This window comes from Schistocerca gregaria, chromosome 6, assembly GCF_023897955.1.
Source record: "Schistocerca gregaria isolate iqSchGreg1 chromosome 6, iqSchGreg1.2, whole genome shotgun sequence".
NCBI classification, from domain to species: Eukaryota; Metazoa; Arthropoda; class Insecta; order Orthoptera; family Acrididae; genus Schistocerca; species Schistocerca gregaria.
In genome coordinates, this window is record NC_064925.1 from 73,930,069 (window position 1) to 73,942,310 (window position 12,242).

The following is a 12,242-nucleotide window of genomic DNA, read 5'->3' on the forward strand; positions in this document are numbered from 1 at the left end:
ACATATTTAAGTTTGCGTTGCAGTATAATGGACATCTTCACGTTCATAGATGTGAAGGATGTTTTTCGGAGACGGTTCAGCTTACTACAGAAATCATGTATTGGAGGTGACCTGACGATGGTTCGAATTGAAAATAGCCAACCATAATCGAAAGAAGGTGATGTTGCAGAGAAAGACATAACTATTTGAAGTAAATAAACAAATCTGCAAAAGGCTGAAAAGGAAAAAGGGGGAAATAAAATCCGTAACTCTCTGGCCTACAATGGCCCAAGACGAATCTGTATTATATTCAGCCCCGTCTTGTGATACTCTGGTAATAAAGGACCTTTCAGCAACTACGGAATCCTGCTCATAACACTACAATAAAACTCTAAACTAAACTCATTCCGAACAGGCCTTGGAAGACCCAACGGTGCCGACAGGCCGCTGTGTCATCCTCATCCCACATGCGTCACTGGATACAGGTACGGAGGGGCATGTGGTCAGCACACCGCTCTCCAAGCCATATGTCGGTTTACGAGACCGGAGCCGCTACTTCTCAGTCAAGTAGCTCCCCAGTTTCCCTCACAAGGGATGAGTACATCATGCGTGCCAACAGCGCTCGGCACGCCGGATGGTCACCCATCCAAGTGCTAGCCCAGCCCAATAGCGCTTAACTTAGGTAACCTAACGGGAACCGGTGTTACCATTGCGGTTAGGTAGTTGGCACACTTCAATGAAAGCGTAAGGAATAAACTGCTCCTTAGCGTAGCAGAGCGGGAAGACGGGTAGCCAAGAAGGATTTTTTTAACCTGCTTGGTTTGAGCATAGCTTGGCTGGGACTGGGGTAGAGCAGCCTGCTCGTTCTGCTGATAACGTGCTTTGGACTGCCTGCCTGGCTAGCAGGCAAGCATGGGTAGGTAGAAAGCGGAGAGTTCAAATGGCTCTGAGCACTATGGGACTTAACTTCTAAGGTCATCAGTCCCCTGGAACTTAAAACTACTTAAACTTAACTAAGGACATCACATACATCCTTGCCCGAGGCAGAATTCGAACCTGCGACCGTAGCGGTCGCGCGGTTCCAGACTGTAGCGCCTATAACCGCTCGGTCACCTCGGCCGGCCAAAGCGAAAAGTGCTTACATCTAGTATTAGTAGCAATTCCTACGTAAGGTAAAACTCCAACTATCCGAACTCCGGCTAAGCGAGTCGCTTATTATCCGAATGACAAAACGATAATACTGTCCTCCCTCCACCGAAGTTAGTGCAGACGTAGCACAATCAATATTGGGACGATAACTCACTAGGTGGCTGGTTTTCCAGCATAAAGTCAAGCGCGGGCACCTCGGTCGGGAACGTTAGAGCAGAGAGGGCTGTGAAGAACACGTCAGCCGATAGCAGGCTGACCGTCACCCCTCTAGGACGACAACGCGACAGCAGAGTCCTCTTGGCGAAGAGAACACAAGTGCCGCTTGCGACTGGTCGCGACCCAGTTCTACAAAAGCGTCAAGAACAGCGACTGGGACAGATGCATCCACTGTATTACTTCAGTTGTATTCGAATCTTTATGCTGAAGGGCATTGATTACATTGCAAGTCGCCCTTTGCTTGCGCCACTTCTGTGTTGTAGTCAAAGTTAAGTTCAAATGGCTCTGAGCACTCTGCGACTCAACTTCTGAGGTCATAAGTCGCCTAGAACTTAGAACTAATTAAACCTAACTAACCTAAGGACATCACACACATCCATGCCCGAGGCAGGATTCGAACCTGCGACAGTAGTCAAAGTTAAGTACTGTCATTTATCTTCTATAATAAAACTCATTAATATGGTATACTTGAATTTTTGTCTAGCGATCCGAAAAGCAGGTTTCCTAGACACCCTATCTTTGACAACTAGGCAGGAAACAATAGCTGGCTCAGCTCACGCGTTACCCAGCCCACGTATTACTGTTCCGTTTGATTACTGGTCTGTCTGTGTGTCGTGGACCTGCTGACGTCATGCGTTGTATCGTCTTTGAGTGCTTTCGGTCGTTCACCACAGCTTCCAAAATGAAACGTGTTGTTCTATCGTTAGTGGGCAAACTAAAAATTATATATCAATGAGATAAAGGAGTTAGGGGTAAACAACTGGCTGAGATGTACAGTGCAGGACAAGCAACGATTTCAGACCTTAAAAGGAACAAACATACACTTTTAAACTTCGTGTCAGTGCTTGAAAAGGAAGATAGAAGCTCTTCAAGAACAGCAAAGAAAGCAGCAACACACAAAAATTTAGGAGATGACATTTTCAATTGTTTTTGGAGCAACGTTTTATGGGAAACCGAATTTCGGGTCCAATTCTTTGTGAAAAAGCTAAGACCTTAGCTCAGAAGCTTGGTTGTTCATCCTTTAAGGCAAGTAACGGCTGGCTAAGATATTTTAAGTGCAGGCACCGCGTCCGCGAATTATATTTAACTGGCGAGAAGCAGGAAATAATCAAGGGGATTCAGGTCACATGACCCTGCAGGCCGCGGAATAGGCACTTCCCTTCCAGTCCAGTGACCAGGAAGTACAGCACTGGGGTAGTTGCGGAGATCCACACTGAAGTGAACCGTCATGATGGATCTGCGACTTCTTACGAACGGCTAAGTCTACGTACCCCAACAATTCAGGTAGAACTCTTTGCACGAACCTCAATTACAGATGGCCATTGAGACGGACACGTAGAAGATGTGGTCCAATGAGACTCTCGCCTACAATGCCGGTCAAGGAAATACATGTAAATAGTCAGCACAGTGTGTGGAAACTTGTACACATGCGAGTTGTAAATAAACTGGAGACAGTAATGCTGGACAAAGTGGAAGACAAGTTTTCTTCCATGTCTCCTTCCCCTTCCCCTGGCTTCTCCGACTCCAGGTTCCCTATATCACATTGTTCAGTGGAGCACTTCTAAGTCCTGTTAAGCTTTTGCACGCTCTTACCCTGTATGGCCACAGTCTGTAGTGTATGCGACGCTAGCGGCAGCAACCCGTTGCACCTCACCACTGTACAACATTTTAACAATCCGAACACTGCGTATAGACAAGAGAAACAGAGCAGGTACATGTCCCGACATGATATCCCTAATGGAGGGTCCGTTAACGATTCTCGGCACGCGCCAGGCTGGCACATCTAGCAAGACGTGCCCATGCAGGCCAAGCCGTTACCGGCTTGCTCACGTGCTGACCGCCACACCCAGGAACTGCGAGCGGGAGAGAAGGCAGAAGCGCCGAAGCGATGGCGGAGCGCCCTCTCGACCGTCGTGGCCGATGCCAAAAATGGTACAAATGGCTCTGAGCACTACGGGACTTAACTGCTGAGGTCATCAGTCCCAAAGAACTTAGAACTACTTAAACCTAACTAACCTAAGGACAACACACACGTCCATGCCCGAGGCGGGATTCGAACCTGTGACCGTAGCGGTCGCGCGGTTCCAGACTGCAGCGCCTAGAATCGCTCGCCCACCCCGGCAGTGCGATCTAATTTTACTCCCAAGCACTGACGAGTATCTTCACGCCTGATGCGCTGGGCATCTGTAGAGAGCTGTCGCTTCCTATTTGTGTCTCTGTTGTTAATGTGCATTATGGTGCTGGTCGTTTTGCTATGGTTTGGATGTAGACGCTCCTTGGAGCAGTAAGTGTTCAGTAGTTCCAGATGTGCAGTCAGTATCGAGAATCTCCAGCGCAGTGAACAGCTGTGTAATGCATCCTGGTAAGAGCAGAGGGAAAAATTAAAATCGCAACACTTGAGAAAAATCGACTTACAGAATTCTATAAAACTTTCAATGAAATACTATAAGCTTCTTTTAAATTAGATGTTTTTTTTTTTTTTTTTTTTTTTTTTTTTTTTTTTTTTTGCCAGTCTGTTACATTACATTCGGTACAACAGTAATGTAGAAATCTAGTTCTGTTCTCGCCGAAAGTGAGATGTCATCAGGAAATTATTACTTTGTTCCTTGAGTTATATCACTTTCCTCGCTTTTCTAATAAAGTTTTTGTTATGACTACATATCAAATTTCGGAATACACCATTGCAGTTTCTCTCTACTGCGGAGAACGTTGCAGCAGTCTGTAAGAATTGTGCATATGCTAACAAAGTTGATGTGGGCACCTCATAAGACAGGCCTCATAGTCACAGAATGCATAAGACCGACCCCAGTCAACGAGATATCTCCACTCATGAGAGTAGCTTTCCAGATGTACGAAGACGGTAGAGAACGAAAAGACAAATCAGGAAAAATATCCAAGGCATCCTTTCCTTGGAACTCTCTGTTCTTGTTGTGGTCTGCAGTCCAGAGACTGGTTTGATGCAGCTCTCCATGCTACTTTATTCTGTGCAAAATTCTTCATTTCCCAGTACCTACTGTAACCTACATCCTTCAGAATCTGCTTAATGTATTCATCTCCTGGTCTCCCTCTACGATTTTTATCCTCCACGCTGCCCTCCAATACTAAATTGGTGATACCTTCATGCCTCAGAATAGGTCCTACCAAGCGATCCCTTCTTCTAGTCGTGCCACAATTTCTCTTCTCTCCAATTCTGTTCAATACCTCCTCATTAGTTATGTGATCTACCCATCTATTCTTCAGCATTCCTCTGTAGCACCACATTTCGAAAGCTTCTATTCTCTTCTTGTCTAAACTATTTATCGTAAACGTTGCACTTCCACACAAATACTTTCAAAAACGACTTCCTGACACTTAAATCTATACTCGATGTTAACAAATTTCTCTTCTTCAGAAACGCTTTCCATGCCATTGCCAGTCTACATTTTATATTGACTCTACTTCGACCATAATAGGTCATTTTGCTCCCCAAATAGTAAAACTCATTTACTACTTTAAGCGTCTCATTCGCTAATCTGATTCCCTTAACATCACCCGATTTAATTCATCCAATTTCATTCGACTACATTCCATTATCCTCGTTTTGCTCTCTATCGCGACTAAAATTCAAAAGAAGCTTCGTACTTACAACTGCGCTAATTCCAAGTTCAGCAGAAGCCCACCGAACTGAGATGGGAGAACAAATTATCCTGGTGGATTGTGGACAGCAAAAGAGACCTACCGTCAGGCTGCCAATATGGGACCTGGGAAGCACTCAACAGGCTGAGAACAGGGGTGACAATGTGCAAGGCTGATTTGAAAAAGTGAGGACGAGTGATGATGTTTGCTGTGAACGTGGGCCGAGGGAGGACTTTCAACACCTTTTGCTCTGCAGTAGTCTGTGCTAACACTGCGACATGGGGACTTGTTTGTAGCACGTTCTGCATTCTGGTGTAATAGTAATTGGATTCATAAATTGCGAAATTCTCTGTAATTAATATTAGATTGTAGTTTTTATTATAGTCTAGTGTTGATTTGGCTCGTATAAATAAATTAACAAGATTGAATAGTTTTGCCACTTTCCCATCCCAAATAATACATACACACACACACACGCACACGCATATATATATATGTGAGTGTGTGTGTGTGTGTGTGTGTGTGTGTGTGTGTGTAACATAATAACACATTCGAACCTCCATCAACCAAAATCAATACTTTCATAAGAGAGGAGCCTTTTCTTCTGTGTATGCTATCGTTTATACAAACCTGGGAATATGAACTGACAACCTAAATGTGTGACTGTGCTCAAAGCCACATCACTCACGCGAAATTGAAAAGAATTCAGTGCATGTGAAAACCGATCTCATTCATAAGCAAATAAAGTAGCAAACCAATAATTTCATTTTCAGCAGACATCGTTAGAGCGAAATGATTAAAAAAAACAACGTAACTGTACAAAAAAACCACACTTTAATGTCGACCTGTATGAGAAAGTAACCAGAATCACACGAAAATTTCTGCATGACATATGGTCCAAGTAAAATAAAGAAACTGACAGAACCTACATTGCGCAAATTAAACGAAACCATTGCGTACTATGAATCTCACCTGCAAAATAAAGCACTGGCAAGAACAGCAACACAGCAGAACTCCGCAATAGCTAAAAGAATACTGCTAAAAACTAATTACAGTTGTCCCAGGGAAACTGGGTTCATAATCTAGAAGCAGAATGCAAGTGAAATATATGGTTCAACCTTCAAGTACTGAAATTTCAGTTAGGAAGGAGCTTATACAAGAAAACAATTATAGACGCTAATATGAAATTTTATTTAATCTAATAACTTACATGGTACAGTATATTAACTCAGAAGGTCAAACAATATAATAATTACCAAAAACTCGACTACGACGAGGGTGAAGTGGACCAACAATACAAGTTTAAAAAAATAAAAATAAATTCTTTATCTCATCAAATAATACCCTGTTCTCCATTTCAAAACCTATTTTATGTTCGTATGCTACTCAGCCATTGCTCTGAGTCTTCATTCCTCCTCGTAATGATTCTGCAACTCAAATAGTTCCAAAATTGCGTTCATACATTACGCTGTACACTCAGCGAAAAATCCGCCTGACGCACACCGCGGCTATCCATTACTGACTGTCAAAGATTCTATGACTCCACAGTGCCGCCATCGCAGTCGCAGATAGTGTTGCCTAACAACTGTTTCTCTGACCACAGTTCTTCAAATATATCATTTTCCTTTACACATATTAACACATTCAATAACACCATCAAAAAATTGCCCTCTTACATTTAGTTTAGAATCAAAAATTTTAAAAACAGTTGAAATGATTTTAGTAGAAAAATACAAATTGTAATTCATGAAAATTAGTACAATTTAATAAGGAACGTTGACTGGGGACAATGCAAGGAACACAATTTACATAACTAGAGTCATAAATGGGCTTGTATAAGGGCGAAATACTTTTCACCGAGAAAAGGAATTTTCTTTCCAGGTGAAGTTTCCATTTTTTCTTTGTCACTGCAACACACAACAATTCGTAGTATTTACAACAACTGTAATCATCAAACAGTAACCGCGTTAACACAAATATTCTAATAATAAGTTATATTAAAAATTACTTTCAACTTATTATATATAGGAAAAGTGTCACAACTCAGAATATGCCGCTCTTCTTGAACGAAGCGTGTGCAACTGCCATTAGCAACAATGAAGTGAGAATGCAGTGGCGAAACATGAGCTTATACAGTTGTTCTGAATTGGTCAAATTACGACATGGAGGTGTCAACGTCTATCGTGCAAGGTGGGGTATTTCACGCGTACTTTTTAGTGATATACACTGAAAACTACCGTTATTTGACTTGTGTCGCATTTCTTAGCGGGGTACGATGTGGCTAAGGCAGACTACTGTATTCCTGTTTATAACATCAACTAAGGGACGGATACACTTAGCGATAAACCAGTATATCCAGCATTCGCCTGGTGAAGGAAAAACACTCTTCAGTTACAGAGAGCTAAAAAAAAGGAAAAACAATAATAATTACGATTAAACACTCTTGAACTTGGGCCTCTGTGACTAGGAAATCGTCTACCGTAAGCTCAAGAAGCAGTGACAGCCTGTTTATTGCAAAACTCGTACACATTTGGAATATCGGCATGCTCTGCATGTTAAAATACCTGCAGCATGCTTGAAAGATAGAGCAGTAATCGTCAACCAAATCACAGTCACTGGCACAACTGAAAAGTTCAATTATGCAGACTCAGTTTCAACTTCTCATCATGATATTCAAAAGAAAAGTGACAATCGATAAATAAAGATATAGTAACTGGACTACCAAAACATGAAATCAACACTAACCTGTTTAGTATGCAGGCCCTATATCGTGACAGTTTTAGGTAGTAGGTGTTTCGAACTATGTTCGCGTAAGATACCGGTAAAAGTCTGGCCTGAATTACCACTGCTAACCGCAGTAAACCATTGCGCTGTAACCACTATGCGGTAGCGTTCTAGCTTCCCACGCCCGGGTTCCCGGGTTCGATTCCCGGCGGGGTTAGGGATTTTCTCTGCCTCGTGATGGCTGGGTGATGTGTGATGTCCTTAGGTTAGTTAGGTTTAAGTAGTTCTACGTTCTAGGGGACTGATGACCTAAGATGTTAAGTCCCATAGTGCTCAGAGCAATTTGAACCATTTTGTAGCCACTATTAAATGTTTTGTGTATTCCAGTTTGTCTTGTGTTGTGGATTAATTGTTCACTTCTTTTTTTTTTTGTTTGGAAGTGAGTAAAGAGACTAAGCCTGGTGCATTAAAGGATTCAAATGCGAATCTCACCACCACAGAAGGAATCAGCGATGCTTATGACTGTTACGTCAGTTACGCTTTCGTGGCGCAGAACACGGACGTAGGATGGCAGTACTTCGAGAGGGAGGCGGGGCTTATTCTCCCGCACCTCTCCTCTCCCCTAGGTCAGTCTAAGTTCTAGGATGTCAAGTTAAACCCCTTTCATTCGTCAATTTCAACCTTATTTTATGTAGCAACCAGTTTCAGCGTTTTACTACGCCATCTTCAGGCCCGTGATCGACGTGCAGGAAGGATCTTCCTCGGTTGTGATTAAACCAGGGGCCAGATATACGACTCGGCAGGTGAGATGAAGCTTCACTGTAGCAAGTAGATATCTGCTAATACCAGTATTGCTGGTCCCTATTTTGATCACAACCGAGGTAGATTCTTCCTGCACGTCGGTCAGGGGCCTGAAGCTGCCGTGGTAAAACGCTGAAAATAAAAAAATTATACTCCTCCAGGACAGGCCATTAAGGCCCAACGGTACCGACCGGCCGTCGAGTCATCCTCAGCGTCGCTGGATGCCGTTACGGAGGGGTATGTGGTCAACACACCGCTCTCCCGGTCGTATATAACTTTCCGAGACCGGAGCCGCTAATTCTCAATTAAGTAGCTCATTTTGCTTCACAAGGGCCGAGTGCACCCCGCTTGCCAACAGCGCTCGGCAGACAGTATGGTCACCCATCCAAGTGCTAGCGCAGCCCGACAGTGCTCAACTCCGGCCATCTGACGGGTACCGGTGTTACCACTGCGGCAAGGCCGTTTTCCAAAACGCTGAAACGGGATGCCAAATAAAATAAGGTAGAAATGGACGGCTGAAAGGTGTTTAATTTGAAATCCTCAATGGAACAGTCGAGTCCCACAACCATCTCTAAAAAGATGAACATACCGAGACACTCCTCGTTTGTTTACGGTCGCTGCCGACTGCCACGATATAGTAGGTGTGTTTTGGAGGGCTGAAAGGAGTTTAGGTGGGCCGGAGTGGCCGTGCGGTTCTAGGCGCGAGACAACTACGGTCGCTGATTCGAATCCTGCCTCGGGCATGGATGTGTGTGATATCCCTTGGTTAGTTAGGTTTAAGCAGTTCTAAGTTCTAGGAGACTGATGACCTCAGCAGTTAAGTCCCATAGTGCTCAGAGCCATTTGAACCATTTTGAAAGGTGTTTAATTTGACATTCTCAATGGAACAGTAGAGTCCCGCATCCATCTTTAAAAAGGTGGACATACAGAAACAATCCTCGTTTGTTTACGGTCGCGGCCGACTGCCACGATATACGAGCTGTGTTAAAAAAGAAACCGAGCATTTGAGACAGCGTGCCAACCAGCAGAGAGAGCTCGCTGCGGTTATTGAGCGGCCCTAGCGGCAGGTTTAGACAACATACTGGCATTCGCCTTCTGTCGCTCGGACAATTAGCAAGCGACCCAAGGCTGCTGAATTAAGCATGTGTGCAGCCTGCTCGTCGGATTAGTGCAATGAAGGAACTTGAAGAACAATGTGTGCATGTGTAATTCTGGTATAAACTTGGCCAAAGTTTCACAGAGGTATCGCTAATGCTTAGCCAAGCATACAGGGAGGAATGTATGTGTCGTATACAATGGTACGAGTGATTTAAACGATTTCAACACGACACAATCTCGGTCTGTGACGATTCCAAATCTGGACGACCTTCCACGTCAACAGATGATGGCCATGTGGATAGTGTTTGTGATATGATTCGTGGAAATCTTCGTTTATCTGGTCGGGAAGTTGTGATGTTGCTGAGGAGGTGGGCATCAGTGAAAAACTTGACAAGCGTCTAAATTCGTAAGCCATTAGTTGCCTGAAGATCAGAAACATACCTGTGTTGAAATGTGCGAGGAACTACTTCCCGCTGTTAATGAGAATGGAAACTTTCTTAAGACCATCACAACAGGGGATAAGACGTGTGTGTACGGCTACGGTGCTGAAACGAAGATGCAGACGTCTCAGTGGGTGGGTAAAGGGTCACCTATTCCAAAAAAAAAGCACACATGAGTCGGTCAAAGACCAATGTGCTGTTGGTTGCATTTTTTGACTACGAAGGCATTATACATCATGAATTTGTGGCATGTGGTGAGATGGTAAACAAGGAGGTCAACCAAGGAATTCTAGTGCGCATGAGGGATGCTGCGCCCAGGAAGAGGCGAGAATTGTGGGAAAACCAGAGTTGGATGTGAAACATCCCCTTAGAAAAATTTATACAAGACTGTGCTTAAACTGCCACACAATAGTTTTTAGCGCAACGCAATCTGACTTTCAAAACTCCCTACGAAAGAATGGCCCTGACTAACATTAACCTATATGTTTCACAAATTACTTACCTCTCAAAAATCTTCGTTACTCGAACTACTGCAAACTTCGAGCGCCACTACTGCCAGCTAACTAGAAGATTCAAACTACAGAAGTCACTAACTACTGATAGGCACAGTTAGCAAATGAAAGATTTTAATAGAGAACAAACAATGTATTTACCTTTATAGTCATAATATATATATCAGTTCATGACACCAATTCTTACAAATTTCAAAACTCCGCCATCTCTCTCCCCACGTCCACCACCGCTGGTGGCTCACCTCCAACTGCGCAACGCTACGCGCTGTTAGCATCCAGCTGCCTCTGCTCAACACTACAATGGCAGACAACAATGCAAACTAGCCACAGACTGCGCACAGCACAGCCAGTGATTTTTCATACAGAGCGCTATGTTGCGTTACCAATAAGAAAACCTAAACAGCCTACTTACAGATGTTGCATCATAGCAATGCGCCACTCATTGTCTACTGCTATCTAGCAAAACACCACATTCCCTTTGTGCCCCATCCGACGTATTCTTCGGTCCTAGCCCCAGCTGACTTTTTCCTGATTCCCAGATAGAAAAAGGACGTCGTTTCGAAACCGCAAAGGAGATAGAGGACAATACGTCGAGAAACCTTTGCGCCATACCGCTAAATTTGTTCCAGGAGGCGTTCCAAAACGGGAAGAAACGATGGGACAGTGCTTAAAATACTGTACAATAAGCAATAAATCTGATACAGCAAATGTTCGGTTTCTTTTTGAACACACCTCTTACTGTCTGCGTAATAGCAATCCATATATCTGCTAGTGGCAGATACAGAAAAACATCAAGGTGGGGGCGCTAAAGATATCTTGAGCTACGATTGCTTTTACCGTAGTAAAAAAATAATCAAGTCACATGCAAAGTTTAAGAAAGCTTTATTTAAACTGATTATACACATATACAAGACACTGCTATCTTATGATATAAAGAAGTTACAAATATGGTTCTCTACAAGGGCGTTTATGCTTGTTTGCCTGTATTGAAGAATCTCTGATTAAAAAGAGACTATCACAAAGAGTGATTCTTCTTCACAGAACGGTAGTTGGGTTAAGCACTGATTCAATTTGTGTGCCAGATCATTACCGTTATGTTTCAGTAGTTGTGAGGGCAAAAGTATGTTGAACCGTGAATTATAAATATTTTCTTCAGCAAAACGTTCCCTCGTGTCAGTCGTAACATGGTCTGGTGTTGCAATAAAAAGTGTTCTTGTACAATATGTCATGGCATCATCATTATGGTTCAAATGGCTCTGAGCACTATGGGACTTAACATCTGTGGTTATCAGTACCCTAGAACTTAGAACTACTTAAACCTAACTAACCTAAGGACATCACACATATCCATTCCCCAGGCAGGATTTGCACTGCGACCATAGCGGTCACGGGGTTCCAGACTGAAGCGCCTAGAACCGCACAGCCACACCGGCCGGCTTTACTGAGAAAATGCTATGAATTACTATTATTAATACCTCACAATCAATTGATGAATCTCACTCTTGACTAATATTCACTTGCTACAACAAAGACTTTCTACATTCATTCTTTAGTCTTAATAATTGTGCTTCTGAATGTAAACTAGCATCCCATCCGGCGAATAGTCCGTATTTATAACGCAACGTATCGAAGGATCTCTGTACAAGAAAACAGCAGAATATTCGCGACTTTTCTAGTACAAATGCCAGACAGAATAACGTATCGAATC